The sequence below is a fragment of the Thamnophis sirtalis genome, unplaced genomic scaffold, assembly GCF_051295495.1.
Source record: "Thamnophis sirtalis isolate CommonGarterSnake01/CBP01778 unplaced genomic scaffold, rThaSir2_p1.2 scaffold_5, whole genome shotgun sequence".
Lineage (NCBI taxonomy): Eukaryota > Metazoa > Chordata > Lepidosauria > Squamata > Natricidae > Thamnophis > Thamnophis sirtalis.
In genome coordinates, this window is record NW_028261385.1 from 34,204,318 (window position 1) to 34,219,362 (window position 15,045).

Below are 15,045 nucleotides of genomic sequence, written 5' to 3' on the forward strand. Positions count from 1 at the left end.
ATACTTAATGACTGTTCAAGAATCCCCATGGTCACATGATCCAAATTTGGGCATTTGCCAACTAGCATGTGTCTATGACGGTTGCAGTATCTCGGGGTCATATGAGATTCACAGTAGGTCCTATCTGCCAGCACAAATAGGACGGATTTATCCTACTAGGAGGAGGCAGTTCATCAGGTAGCCTGGACCTATATCATTAGGGCAGAGATATCAAACTCAATTTCATTGAGGGCGGCAGTTGACCTTGGGGGCAGGGGGCAGCAGCTGGGTGTGGCCAACTGAGTGGGCATGGCCAGGTTGATGCCACTCTTCAAACTGCTGGCATGTTTCCTCTTTGCATTGGGTAGTTCGGGCCAATGACACACTGTCCTGATCTTTCCTCTTCACACTGGGTAGACCGGCCCGAAGCTATGCTGGCCTGATCTTCTTTGCAGTTGGTAGACTAGGCTGAAGCTACGCTGGCCTGATCTTTCCTCTTTGCATTGGGTAGACCAGGACGGCTCTGTGGCTCAGATCACATCATGGGCCGTAAAATTGGCAGAGTAGAAGTATAATATGGGCCATCCTAGGGCCCCCAAAGATTGCTCTCATTGTTGCACTTTGTACACCAGCTGAAGCTTCTGAATGGACTTCAAGGGTAGTCCCATGTAGAATGAATTGCAATAGTCCACGTAAGCGGACTTGAATAACTGAGTGCAGGGAGTTATGATCCAGGAACATAGATGCATAGACTTCATAGACACTTTTTTTAAGAAAAATTAAAAAGATGTCTGTAAATCAGTGCTTGTTTTAAAATGGGCCTGCAAAAGAAAAAAGAGAGAACTTAATGGAAGAGTAGGAATATTGGCGGTTACCAGTTTGCCTTCTGCTAAATGGATCTGACACATCTGGCTGCACCAACTATGGTCCCTATTTTTGTAAGAGCACAGCCTTCCCTCTGTGTGGTTTTGATTTTGTGAGAGTGCTCACCTTATACTATTAAACAGGGGAAAAACCTCTGCTCCAGATTGTAGTCTATATCCAATATCTTGAATCATCTCATGCAAATGTTAATCTGAAGTAGGAATCCTTGAAGATATTTGTATTCTTCGCATTGTGGTGTTTTCATTTTTGTAAATCTCCTGCAAATAGAGGAGCTGTTACTCTGACTGGATCACTCCAAATTCTATTACCTAGACCAGGGGTGTCACACTGGTGACTGGATGTGTCATGCGCAGGCCACTCTCACCCCAGCTTCGCAAATGGGGAAAACATTGCAAATTGTCGTGTGATGACAATGTGACACAGCGAGTTTGACACCCATGACCTAGACTTCAGCTTTTTTAAAAAGATTTTTTATCCTGCCCATTTTTTTTTCATACCCAACTCAAGGTGGCAAACATACCACAATATTCCTTCCTCCTCCTGTTTTCCCCATAGCAACCAACGTGTAAGATGAGCCGTGCTGAGAAGAGGGAGTAACCCAAAATCAACAACCAGCTTTCATGCCTCAGGCTTACGCTCTCTCTCAGTCTGTAGTAAGGGTGAAATGCTACCGATTTGGACTGGTTCACCCAAACCCATAGTAAAAATGCCACTGGTTCGCCCAAACCAGTAGTAAAAATTTTTTTCCAGCAATCAGATGTGTTGCATGATTTATATTAACTAGAAAGCAGAATTTCCTGTTTTCCAGCTAATCTAAATCCTGTGGCACAGCGGATTCCCCTCCTCGCTGTTTGCTTACCCTTGCAGACGTGCTCGATAGCAGGCTCCGCCCGCCCGCCTGGATGTCATCATGTCCATTTTTGACTCTGCGCATAAGCGGATGTTCCCACACATGCGCAGAAGGGCCACGTGCTCACATTGCTACCGAACTGGTAGCAAAGGTAAGCTGATTTCATCCCTGGTCTCTAGTCAAACATCTTAGCCATTGCACCATCTGCATTTTCATTGACTGTATTAGATGGGCTATTGATGATTAGTTCAAAGGCAGCATTTCAGCCAGCTTCATTTAGACCTCACTCTCATGGTCAAGAATTGGATTTCAAAGAGAGCCCTTGCTTCAGATTCAGTCCATCTGTTTTACTAAATGCCCAGCTGTAGACATGCAACATCCCCCTCCCTCACACCACTTTCCACATTACTTTCTGCAATAACAGGTATAATTGTAGCAGGTTCCTGAGAAGCAATCTGATTAGCAGATGTTAAAAGGGGATGTTTTCAGCAGGTTCTTGGTGTGAAGTGGTAATTTGAGAGATCTTGTGCATGGGCTTGCTCTGAGGTCTGATTGATGGGCTGTCTGCCTTTGACTCTGCCTCTGCTTTGGGAATTACATCATTTCCATAGCCCCCGACTGTTTCCCTACTCCATCGAGGCCAGGTGGAAATATTTATATGGAGAGCAGCCAAGTACCATTTGTACAGCTGGAAGGCTGCTTTTCCCACAACCAAGACAAAATACAACAACTCCTCCTTTTTCACAAGACACACACCAGCTGCATATCTGTTCAGGCCCGTTATCATATGAAGGCATACAGCCTTGGCAATTAAAGAGAGAAGGGGATTTACTGTGTTTTGTCTCTTCTGATAGGTTTCATTGTTCCATTCCATAAATTACCCTACATTATTCCTATTCTACTTGAAAAGTAATAATGGAGATCTCTGGCAAATGGTGATTGATTTGATTTCATCTCCCTTGTTTATCAAAGTTATGTGCAGCACAATGGCGGGGCCCTGATCCCGTTCCAACTGGTATGGTTGGTACGGGCCTGGTGGCGTCCACATGGACGTGGGCAGTGCGTGCATGCGTCTTAACACCTCCGCAAATCTCTGCGATGCTGCTCAGCAGAATGTTGCGCAGGCACTGTGCACAGAAGCGCCGAAGACTTAAAAGACCGGTAAGAAGCTTGGGCCGGCGGGTGGACCCTCAGGAGCACCATACCGGAACAGTATCTGGTGCTCCGGGCAGACTCCGGTATGCCCGTACCGGGGCATTCTGCTTGCAATGCACCACTGGTTCAGCAACATAGCAGGTCCTGTTATCTTCTGTATAACATGCTTTTAGGTACATTACCTCCTGTCCTGGCAGGTGATAACATGTAACCAACTTTGTCTGGGCTCAAACTGGGCTCAAAAGGGAGCAAGTGCAATTCCTGGTAGTTCCACTATAGTCTAGTGAGAAATGTTTTTTTTTTAAAGTTCCACAAGAAATCAGCAGAAAATATCTTCCATATTACTACCAAAAAGCCTGAGTAGGAATATTTACTTTTTTAAATTGTTATATCTCAAATAATTAATATGTCTACTAACTAAATTGATCCTGCCAAAATGCATCTTTTCACTCCTAACAAGATTCTTTCTGAAATAGAAACTGCATTGTACTTTTAAAAAAACAAACAGCTCTTCTAATTTATTCCAGGTTTTTTTTTAACCTATCAAGAAAGTTTTCTAAGTAAGCAAAAAATATTGTTTTATTTTGGCAGTGGTTACATTTGGCTTCCACATTCAATGCTAACTAAAGTTATTAAAGGGAATCTTCAATAACTAAATATTAAATATTAAGTGTCTATAATATTCCTCATTCTATAATTGCCACAACTAACCAACCTTATTTCTTTATTTCTATAAAGTGTGACTGACTATGTGGAATAGAAGATTGTATTAAAGAAAAATGAATAAATAAATATTTGGAGAAGGTCTCCCAAAGCTTTACCCTTTTCACAGTGTTTGAACATATAAACATTGCATGTTATTCACACAATCCTGAGTGTCTGTGAATATATTCTGCACTACTTAAATGAAAACAGGAACGCAAGACATTCTTTGTTTCTCAGTGCTAGTGCTGACAACATTGTCTGCTGTCGACTCATGTGTTTTGTCTACAGTCTCCAGCATGAGACTTATTTGAACTTCAGGCATTATGGTTGAAATAGTTGGCCTTAAGTTTGAACTTCCTCTTTTTCCATCTGTCACTTTTTTTCTTAACCATTTCCCTAATTGGGTGGTCTCAAAACTTAAAACTTGAAAACTCTTTTTCAGCTATTTTGTTTGTTAGTCTTTGTTTCTTTCTAGACAAATGTTGATATCATTTTCTGACAAAAGAGTCACTATCTGAGCATTTTGCCTGTTTAAAATTACTAGAAGCTTTTTCTATGCTTTCACTTCGTCTGTCCTGCAGAAGATGTAGATAAACTGAATAGTACTGTTTTATCTTTTTAAAGAGAGAGATCAATCTCACAGAGCTATGCTGTTTATAGATTCAGTTCAAATGTATTCAGACAAACTTACAATGTGGATAGTTGTAGAAAAGGGAATGGGAGGCCTATAAAGCGCCCTCAACAATAATAAATGGTGACACACCCCTGTGATGACATCACTGCACATTGGGTGGTCACAGTGTTCACAGTCACATGACCACAATTTGCTAGGGGCTTTTTTGCTACTTTCTGGCACCCAGCACCGAATTCAGTTGCAACACCCATTCAAATGAATGGATTCACTTAATGATCATCATGTTCATTTAACAACCATCAAAAAAAGTCTAGAAAATCACTTCTGGTCATGTGGATGCCTCAATTTACAACCACAAAGACTTAGGGCAGTAATTCAGGTTTAAGTCAAGGACTACCTGCATTAAAAGCTCCTAAAGCATCAGGGAGGACATTCCCCCAAACTTAGTCTCTCCATAGTTCATCCACAAGTGGAACCAGTGCAGTTGCCATTCTGTCCCTTGGTCTGAAACCTAACTGCCAAAGGTTCACCTTCCTCACCTCCCCCTCCTCCTCCTGATCGTGGAAAAAAGTCCCATGCAGTTTATTTGTGCCAAGTAAAGGTAAAGGTTCCCCTCACATATATGTGCTAGGCATTCCTGACTCTAAGGGGCAGTGCTCAGCTCCATTTCAAAACCAAAGAGCCAGCACTGTCCGAAGACGTCTCAGTGGTGATGTTGGCCGGCATGACTAAATGCAAAAGGTTTGCGGAACGCTTTTACCTTCCCACCACAGGTGGTTCCTATTTTTCTACTTGCATTTTTTACATGCTTTTGAACTGCTAGGTTTGCAGAAGCTGGGACAAGTAATGGGAGCTCACACCGTTACACGGCGCTAGGGATTCAAACCCTCAAACTGCTGACCTTTCTGATCGACAAGCTACACATCTTAGCCACTGAGCCACCACATCTCTTTATTTATGCCAAACATTCACCTTAATTCTCAAGATGAAAAACTTTGCTGCTATAGTTTTCTGTCCTGATAACATTTTTTACACTCTTTCTTCTTTGTTTTGTTTTCTATACCTTCCATCTTTTATATATAATATCTTCTTTGAGAAAATGCTGCCAGAACTATAGTAGTTTTTCAAATGCAGCAATTCCAGCAGTGGATATAAATGCACAAGACAGTATGATGCTGGCCATTTTATTTTAAAATCCATCCTTTATTAGTCTCAAAGCAGAACAGCTGCTGAATCCTGGCCAACTATAAATCAACAGATGGTCTTTGGGAGATAGAGGAAGGTATCAACATGCTTCATAGATCCCCAAAACACACACACAAAATTGAAAAGGGCAAACACTTGCTTTTCAAGCTAAATATTTCTGTTGTAACCTTGAGAAACAAGAATGCAAAAAAACTTTAAAACTTGCGTAAAGAAGAAATAATGTCATCTAGCGTCAATGGATATGCAATTTATACATGTATGTGTTCACACACACACATAAACATATGTATATATGTGTATCTGTGTATAAAATTTCATATGATTATAACTTTTTGTCCTCAGAATCAAAGACTGATACATTTATTGTAGCTGAAAAGTTCAGTTGTCACTATGCATACATTTATTCCCAATCTTTAGAATTGTTGTGCTACGAGTAAGTTTTTCCAGTGGATCTATCAACTGCTATATTCAGAAAGAGAGTTCCCCCTGTTTTTTCCCCCTATGGAATCTTTTTTTCCTTTTTTTCCACTTTGAAAGAATTTGGTTATTTCAAAAACAATTTGATTGTTCAGGACAATTCTTATTCTGAAAGTTTTATCCTTAATAATGTGATTTCTGCCTTTCTACCTAAGGTAATTATAATTAAGGCTTGCAAGAATAAAATATATAACTATAATTATAAAATTATAATCTTTAAAATATGCTGTGATTTTTCACAGGAGAAGAAAAAAGGATTCGCATTGTTTCCTTTTGAGATTCATTTATAAAGATTGTAAAGATTTGTAAAGATTGATCGCTCTATTCCTATCTTCTGACCAATTGATCAGGACCCAAAGCTGGTAGTGCAGTGACAGTCTATTTACTCAGGAAGGGATTAGATTAGAAATAAGAAACTGCCCTGTTTTCTCTGGAGAAGAGACAAGCCTACATATGTTTGTTTGTTTGTTTGTTTTTTTTTTTTGAGCTACAAAGAATCTGGTCATGAAATTCAGTTTTAGAGACCCATCAAAAAGCAACTTAGTATGTAGGAGCTGAAAAAAAATCACCATTTTCTTCTTTGCTAAATAGTTAGACAATATCTTAAATTTAGCCATTTTATATTTATATAGCATTTTATATTAGCCATATTAGTATGTTTTCAGAATTTATGCAACTTACTTTACTAGTTTCTTATTTTTTTTGTGGCCAAATATTTTACTCAGTCACCTTTATGAATTTATGAATCCCTCTTTTAATTTTTATACACCAAGTGTTATGACTTCATGATCAGATACATTGTTTAGGTAATATTTTAGACTTTTCTAGAATTTTAGGGTCCAATCCTTGGCAGACTTTTTATTATTTGTGGTCAGCTCTTTCCTATTTTCAAGGATTTTGTAGAATTGATGCTGATTTACTACACACTGCAAATTCTGCTGGAATTGAATTATTTCAACTCTATTACTTCAAATCTATTATTGTAGTTATTTACACACTCACACTCCGCGTAACAGAGTGAGCTCCCGTTACTTGTCCCAGCTTTTGCCAACCTAGCAGTTCGAAAGCATGTACAAAATGCAAGTAGGAAAATAGGAACCATCTTTGGTGGGAAGGTAACAGCGTTCCATGTGCCTTTGATGTTTAGTCATGCCGGCCACATGACCATGGAGACGTCTTCGGACAGCGCTGGCTCTTCGGCTTTGAAACAGAGATGAGCACCACTCCCTAGAGCCGGGAACGACTAGAACATATGTGCGAGGGGAACCTTTACCTTACCTCAACCAGATGTTTAAATTGAATTTGGCATTTTTGATTCATCAATTTCTTCCCAAGGATAGGAGTGGTTGTTATCATCATCATGATGATGATGTCAGTAAATGAAGTTGGTAATTTTATGCCCAGCATGACTATGGAATCAGTTCAATAATATGTTTCTTTGAATAAAGAATAATTTATTTTGAGAAAAAAGATTGATATAGTTTTAATCTAGCTGCCTATCTGAATCTGAAAAAGTATTGTACTTGGCATATCTTTTGATTTATAGGACATTATAAAGTGATTTAAATATAATCACTAAAGCACTTTGCTTTAATTTAACATTTTTGAAACATGAAAATCACAGTTTTAATAATTATCCATGGGGAAGATTTGATGAACTGCATAATTTCAAACAATAAATTCTTTAAAAATACAGAACTGCAAAATGATAAATAGCTACTGGCTGCATTGTTAGTATATTAATGTTGGTTCCTCCAACTTTAACAAAGTTTATTAATATAGACAGCTTGTAAATGAGGTGTTTTATCCATTTTAGAAGCTTTAAGGTTCTTGGATTGAAAGTGGATCAACGGAGATGTAAATATACTTTTCAGACAAGTGATTTGAAACTGCAAATTTTAATTTACATTCAGCTGATAGAAATGTATTGCAGGGAATATATTTTACATACAGAAATGTTAGTAAATGGTGGAGGCTTCAATGCTTATTTTGATTCTTCACGTCATTTAGTGTTTGATTTGTGTAGGATTAACCTGATTCAATTTTGATTAACTTTTGGAGATTTTGTTGTTAGTCTTGCATTTAAATATCCTATTTATGGCTCACACATAAACATCTGCTGTTAATGAGGCAATATATATGAACGAATTTAGATTCATTTTGCAAATACTAAATATTTTGCTGAGCGGATCTGCTGCTAAACCTGTCATTTGAGGCTTTTGAAGTAATTTCTCACAAACCATTGCTCTTCTTGTGGTTAATGGGTGAGGCTTATATGTGCTTGTGTGTGAGAGAAAAAGATTTATTCCTCACTCCGCCTGATGGTATTTATATCCTAATTCCTTTTCCATGGTAAATGTAGGGTATTTTTTAAAGTAAAAATAAATATTTCTGTGTTCATCCAAAGTGAAAATTATCAAAATATGTGTCAGCATCAGTATACTTAAAAATCAAAATTATTTCTGAAGAAAGTTGAATTTGATACATGCATTGTTAGATTTTCTTTTTCTCTCTACTATAGTTGGGATGAATTTTCTGAATTCTGTTAAGGTAACAGAATAACACTTGGAAGAGAGAGATGAGAGAGGGGGGGAGAGGGAGAGAGAGAGGGAGAGAATGAGAGGGGGGGATAGAGGGAGAGAGAGATATGAGAGATTCCAGTGTTTTGTTTTCTGTGTGAAATGGGTCCAAATGGCTCTGAGTGTTTTTATAAAGTTTTTTATTTTTTCATTTTCATAACAAATAACCACGTGTATACTATTCAACAAACATCATATTATATTGTTAAATGTTTACATCAATTCATCTTACCATCAACTTCCAAAAACAATTATTGGCTCTTCTGCTGTCCATACATCATATTTGTACCCTTTCTTCTACCTCTCTCCTCCTCTTCCTCCCTACCTTCTTTCTTCCCTCTGTGAGCCTTCTCTTCTCTACTTCACCTTCCTCTCCTCCTCTATCCTCTTTCCACTCCTTCTTTCTCTCCTCCTCTTCCCCCACTACCCTCTCTCCTATCCCTCTCTTCTTCCCTTATCTCTCTCCTCTACTTTGCACTTTTCCTCTCATTTACTTAGTGTATTTCAGTCTCTGAGCAAGCTCCATTTTATGTTGATGGTATTTATAATTCCTTATTATAATACATATTTAATTTTAATGTATATCTTCCTCCTTTTTTAAAAGAAAAAAAGTATGCATATATAATAATTGTATTTTTAACCTCCCCCACACACCCCAGCCTATTTTTCACCGAGATGTAGAGCTGGTTACAATTCCCAGCTATTCTCATCATGTTTATACAGTTATGCATCCTTACAGGCCCCAAATTTGTAGTTGTCTTTATAATCTCAATAATTTCCCATTGTAAGTATATTTCATGTTCTCTCTCCATTTTTCCATATCTTGACTTAGCTTACCCTCAATTGTCTTTAAATAACAATCTTTATTGTTCAATGTTCATTACAATTCCATTAATCTACTATATAGAATAACAAGTGGTACACATCTCACTTTGTTCATCATCTTAGAAGTTCTATATGTGTCCATATTTCATATATTTTAACCTATACTTAATTATCCTTCCATTGACAAATTCAATCAGTTAGCAACTCAGTTTCATTATCATGTATAAAAATGAATCATATACCTCTACTTTACATTCTCCACATAACAGTTTCATATTTGCCCAAATTCCATATATTTTAACCTTTATTTAACTGTCTTTCCATTATCATATTCAATCAGTTAGCATCTCAGTTTTATTATCATATATAGGAATAAACCACATATCTCAGCTTTATATTTCCCATATAACAATTTCTAATTGCCTGATTTTTTCCTAGTTTGTCCCACTTCTCTATTCCTGTCTGAAGAGGAAAAAAGAGAGACAAATGAGAGAGAGGGAGAGGGAGAGATCCCAGTGTTTTGTTTTCTGTGGGAAATGGGTCCAAATGGCTCTGAGTGTTTAAGGTTGCATAAACAGGCGGCCAAACTAAGTGCCTGAACGACCCTATCCCATCACTGGGAGTCCAGGCGCTACAGGGAGCAGTGCACTGGATTCATATTAGTGGTCTGCAGGATTTAAAATTATGAATTTAGTGGTCCCTGAGGTCCGAAAGGTTGGTGACCCCTGTTCTAGGATGATTATATGGAGTATTTTATCTTCCTGAACATACAAATAATTTACTTCTTAGTTGACTATAAAGACTTTACTTAGTGACTTGTGTTTTTAAAGCAGACTGATCTATAGTATTGTTAAGTGGCTTATACTGCATGAATTTTTTTTACTAATCAGAATCTTTTAAACTGAATCTTTTATCAGGACATTACTTTCTGCAGAAAAAACATTCCAAACGTGCTTTTCTATCTACAGTATATAACACCTTTACAGATATTTTAAAGTAATTATCATATTCCTGTTTAATTATTTCTTAAACTGGTACAATGTCAGATCTTAAACAGTTATGTTTGTTCCTTGTTTAATGGGGCAAAAATAAGGAGTCAAATCTGGTGGTGGGAGGAAGCTAAGGAAGGGAATGTTAAAATACTCCATATGGAAGATGACCAGGACATGAGTGATCATAAAAAGGATTTCCCAACCTAGAAATGGGCACAATTGATGCACAACATGGATTTGTGGAAATACCTTTATGGTCGTAGCTGCATCTGCTGTTTTAGCCATAGCCTAAAGCTATTGAATCAGAATTGTGTTTGACTTCGCAGGCTGGGGTAGGTGTGGGCATGGCTAGCTTGACGTGACTCATGTCAGGGGTGTCTGCGATGGCCTCAGCGCTCTGCCAGTGAAAATGGGCTCTCAAGCTCTGTTTTCAGCTGCAACAGCCTTCTGCAATCCTCTACCAGTGAAAACGGAGGCGGGGGGCATGATTTAGTTGCTTTATTAGCAGAATTAGCATATGTTTCCAAGCAAATGTTCTTTGGCACTTATTACAGGGTTTACCTAAAATATTGATCTTTTTGAGATTGTTGGCAGTACTTTGGATGTGACGTGTGTGTGTTTAAAAAAATGGAAGTTTCATACAAAACTAACAGAATTGTTGAATAATTCAATCTTGTTCACTAAACTTAAAGAGATTATTCTTAGATGTGCAAGTGTTGAACACATATAAAAAAAGTTTGGCTGCATTGGCTATGGTCCATAAATCTTTACGCTGAAATAGTCCAATGAAATTGGCACACAAGTCCTAAATTATCTCATCTGATGGATGTGCCTGCAATGCTTGTAACATTAACAAGGTCTTTCAATGACAATATTTTGTGACCTTGCCGTGGAATAACATCTGGTAGGAATCCAACTGCAGCAATTGCTACCCTGTTTCCCTGAAAATAAGACCTTCCTGGATAATAAGACCAATCGGGCGTATGAACTAAAAGAAGTCCTTCCCTAAAAAATAAGCTCTCCCCCAAAATATTGCAATGCAGCAGCACCCATGAGGTGATCATGCTCGCCGCATCCTGCACCTCAAAAATAATAAGACCACCTCGAAAATAAGGCCAAGCACTTATTTTGGGGGTCAAAAGAAAATAAGACCCTGTCTTATTTTATTATTTATTTATTTATTTATTAAATTTTGTATGCCGCCCACTCTCAAAAGAGACTCGGGGCGGCTTACAGTAAAGTGGGGGGGGGAATATAAAAAAAATAAAACAACAGTTTAAAATTGCACAACAGTCACAAACCTGAAATGGGGCTGGACAACTCAACAGCCCCAGGCCTGCCGAAACAGCCAGGTCTTAGTCGCTTTGCGGAAGGCTGGAAGGGTAGTAAGGGTCCGGATCTCAATGGGGAGCTCGTTCCAAAGGGCCGGAGCTGCAACAGAGAAGGACCTTCCCCGGGGTGTCGCCAGCCGACATTGGCTGGCAGATGGGATCCAGAGAAGGCCTAGTCTGTGCAATCTAATCGGGCTTAGGGAGGTAATTGGCAGGAGGCGGTCTCTCAGGTAGCCAGGTCCGATGCCATGTAGGGCTTTAAAAGTAACGACTAGCACTTTGAAGCATGTTCGGAGACAAATGGGAAGCCAGTGCAGCTCGCGGAGGATAGGTGTAACGTGGGTGTACCTAGGTGCACCCACAATCGCTCATGCGGCTGCATTCTGGACTAACTGAAGTCTTCAAACACTCTTCAAGGGCAGCCCCATGTAGAGCACGTTACAGTAATCCAGTCTTGAGGTGACGAAGAAACACGGTAGTTATATAATCTTTAGGATTTAGATCAGAAAATAAATTTCAGATTTGTGCACTTTAATTCAACTGGACTGCTAATTATAACGATGAGCGGGATTTTCATTTATTGAGTGAAGAAAAACTGTATTTTTCGGAGTATAAGATGCACCTTCTCCCCCAAAAAAGGGTGAAAATCTGGGTGTGTCTTATACACTGAATACAGCATTTTTGGTCTACCGAAACCCCGCCCCTTTGCAAAAATTGACATGCAGAGGGTTTGACAGGCTTGCAAAGTGTTCCTGGGGGCTGGGGAGGGCAAAAATGAGCAAAAAATGGGCTGCTGTTGCTTGTGTTTGCCCCCACCCCACCCCTCCAGGAGCACCCTACAAGCCTCCAAAAGCCTCTGTAGCTCCCCCCTTTGCAAAAAACAGCCTGTTTTTGAGAAAAATGGGCCATTTCTTGCTCATTTTTGCCCCCTCGGCCCCCAGGAGCACTCTACAAGCCTCCCAAAGATCTGCATGCCATTTTTTTTTCAAAAAACGAGGCATGAAAAGGGTTTGGGAGACCTGCAGAGTGCAAAAACTTTTTTAAAAATTTACCTCTTCAAAATCATGGTGCATCGTATAGTCCGAAAAATACGGTACCTTTATTTGCTTCTCTTTGACAGTCCCTGTATTTATTTAGCACCATCATACTTTACTTTTCCTAGAGGTGTAGAGGAAACAAGGCATATGTGTGCAGGCAGGTATGTGTTAGAAACCAGATACTGTGCCTTCCTTTTTTTGAAATGTGTAATGATTTTATAATGAAAAGATATTTCATTATGGTTATTATATGTTCCGAATCTCTCAAGATGGAAAAGATCTTGATTTTATTATTTTTGCAGCATTTGGAATATTTATTTCAAACTGATAAAGTTGTCAGCCTTCACCTACCGACCCTCTGCAGAACTCTTGCATGTTGGAAAGAGTATGTAATAGGATTTCTCTTTTGACTGCAAGAGCCCTGCTTTTTGGCAAGATGTTCGGAAATGCCTTCTATAAGGTCTTTGGAAAACCGCCTGGAAATTTCAGCGTATCCAGAATGCTATGATAAGACAGTTGATTCCATATTACCACAGCTTCACTGTTCTGTTTCCAAATCAAAGTTCAGATTGCTGCCTTTAAAACCTTGAACCTTTTGCAGCCAGGGTTGCTGGTCATCTGTTCTCCAAATTTATGGCTTAGAAAGAAACAGGCTTTCTCAAATGTGCTGGCCAACAGATGAATTATATTTAGCTGAGAGGGCCTTTATCTGGCTAATCTGTAGACTTTGGTTGTATGCTCCCGGTTGGATGGGAATCATTTTCTTTTTTTGGCAAGCAGTATTCCTTCCCCTGTAATTTTTTTAAACTACCCGTTGAGCAAAAGTGATCATTGGATTAACGGTTATTGAAAGATTCAATTTCTCTGAAAGGACATTCTCAAGAAATAGCTGGTCTGTGCCTAGGTGTTCATGAGTAAACTCTTGCCTTGCCCTATTTCTCTTTTTTGGACAATAGAGGTTTCTTCCTGGCATACCCTTTGTCTATTAATATTATTAAAACAAAGATCAAATACATCTGTGTCAGTGGTGGGTTCCAAATCCTGTTGCAACCGGTACACTGTGACGGGGCTAAGCATCTACCACATGCATACGTGCTGCACGCGCATGCGCACCCACCACCCGCAATGCTCCAGTTGCTTGGCAGAGCATCGCGCAGGCGCCGTACGCTCCGTGTGTGTGTGTGCAAATGGCCCGGTTGGGTCAAATATAGATAAGGAGGTTGGGCCCTCCGGAGCACCTTACTGCAATGGTATCTGGTGCTCCCAGCAGGCACTGGTATGCCCGTACCAGGGCGTACTGGCCGTAATCCACCACTACTCTGGATTGAAATAGGATAAAAAGTGAACAATTTCAAGGGGCCAAGTTTAATTTTTCACATAATTCTATGTCACATATACACCCAAGTGTATGGATTACATGGTTGTAATGAGACAGTCTTTTATGGAGTGTAAAGCTATGGTTGTAATATTAGTCTTTACTATGTTCCCCCATCCTGCTAAGGAAATTATTGTTTTAGGTTAGTAAACTATTCCAGTTGGATTCCAGGGTGCAGGAGTGGGAGGAAAGGAAAGAGAACAGGGGATTATTAGTCAGAGTCTTAATTCATGAATGCCAGAAAGCTGAGAAAATGGCTTAGTAACAGAGAACGTTTGTTTTGTTTCTAAGTCACTTTCTTGTGTCTGTGCGCTAATTCTCAGATAAGGAGGCCCTCGGTGCTGTGAAAAGATTAGTATTCATTCTTATCAATGAGAATTGCTCAAGAAGATGAAAACAAATTCTGTCTCTAAAGTTTTTGTTATGTCTTTTTCCCCTCCTATAAATTGTTCTTCTCCTAATAGAACTAATATTCTGATTATGCTTCTGCTTAGCAGAAACCTACAAACACAAATTAAGAAATGGAAAATTAAAAGCATATTATAGAACTCCAATTTCCCCCCTTCAATTTGACTATTTTTTCATACAGGAGGACTACAGTAGAACCTCTGGTCATGAACGCTTCTGACCACGACCAAATCGGGTTCCAACTAAAAAATTTCACCTTTTTTGTGACCCATTTTCCCTTCTGCACCATTTTTTTTGTGACTGCAAAATTTCCAAAATTAGGTTCGGGTCACGACCAAATCGGGTTGTGACCAAAATTATGGAACAAATTATGGTTGTGTGCAGAGGTTCTAATCTATTGTATATGAAAAGTGTTTTGATTCCCAAGTCTGCATTCATTGTAATGGTGGCCGCTGAGTTGAAATATATATTGAAAATAGTACAACTGTTTTTCATGTGGTTTGTACAAGCTTTTCATGAACAAAATAGAACTTGATGTCACCTAATCCTATAAACCTTGATACCCTTTTATTATTCTTATTTGTAGGATTATTTGCCAAGGTGTTAC

General features: G+C 39.0%; 1 protein-coding gene across 2 annotated transcripts in view; it reads left to right on the forward strand.

The window, feature by feature from the left end:
* The window catches only part of LHFPL2 (LHFPL tetraspan subfamily member 2), a 94,457-nt gene that overhangs the window by 43,789 nt on the left and 35,623 nt on the right, over positions 1-15,045 (forward strand). The window lies entirely within an intron of this gene.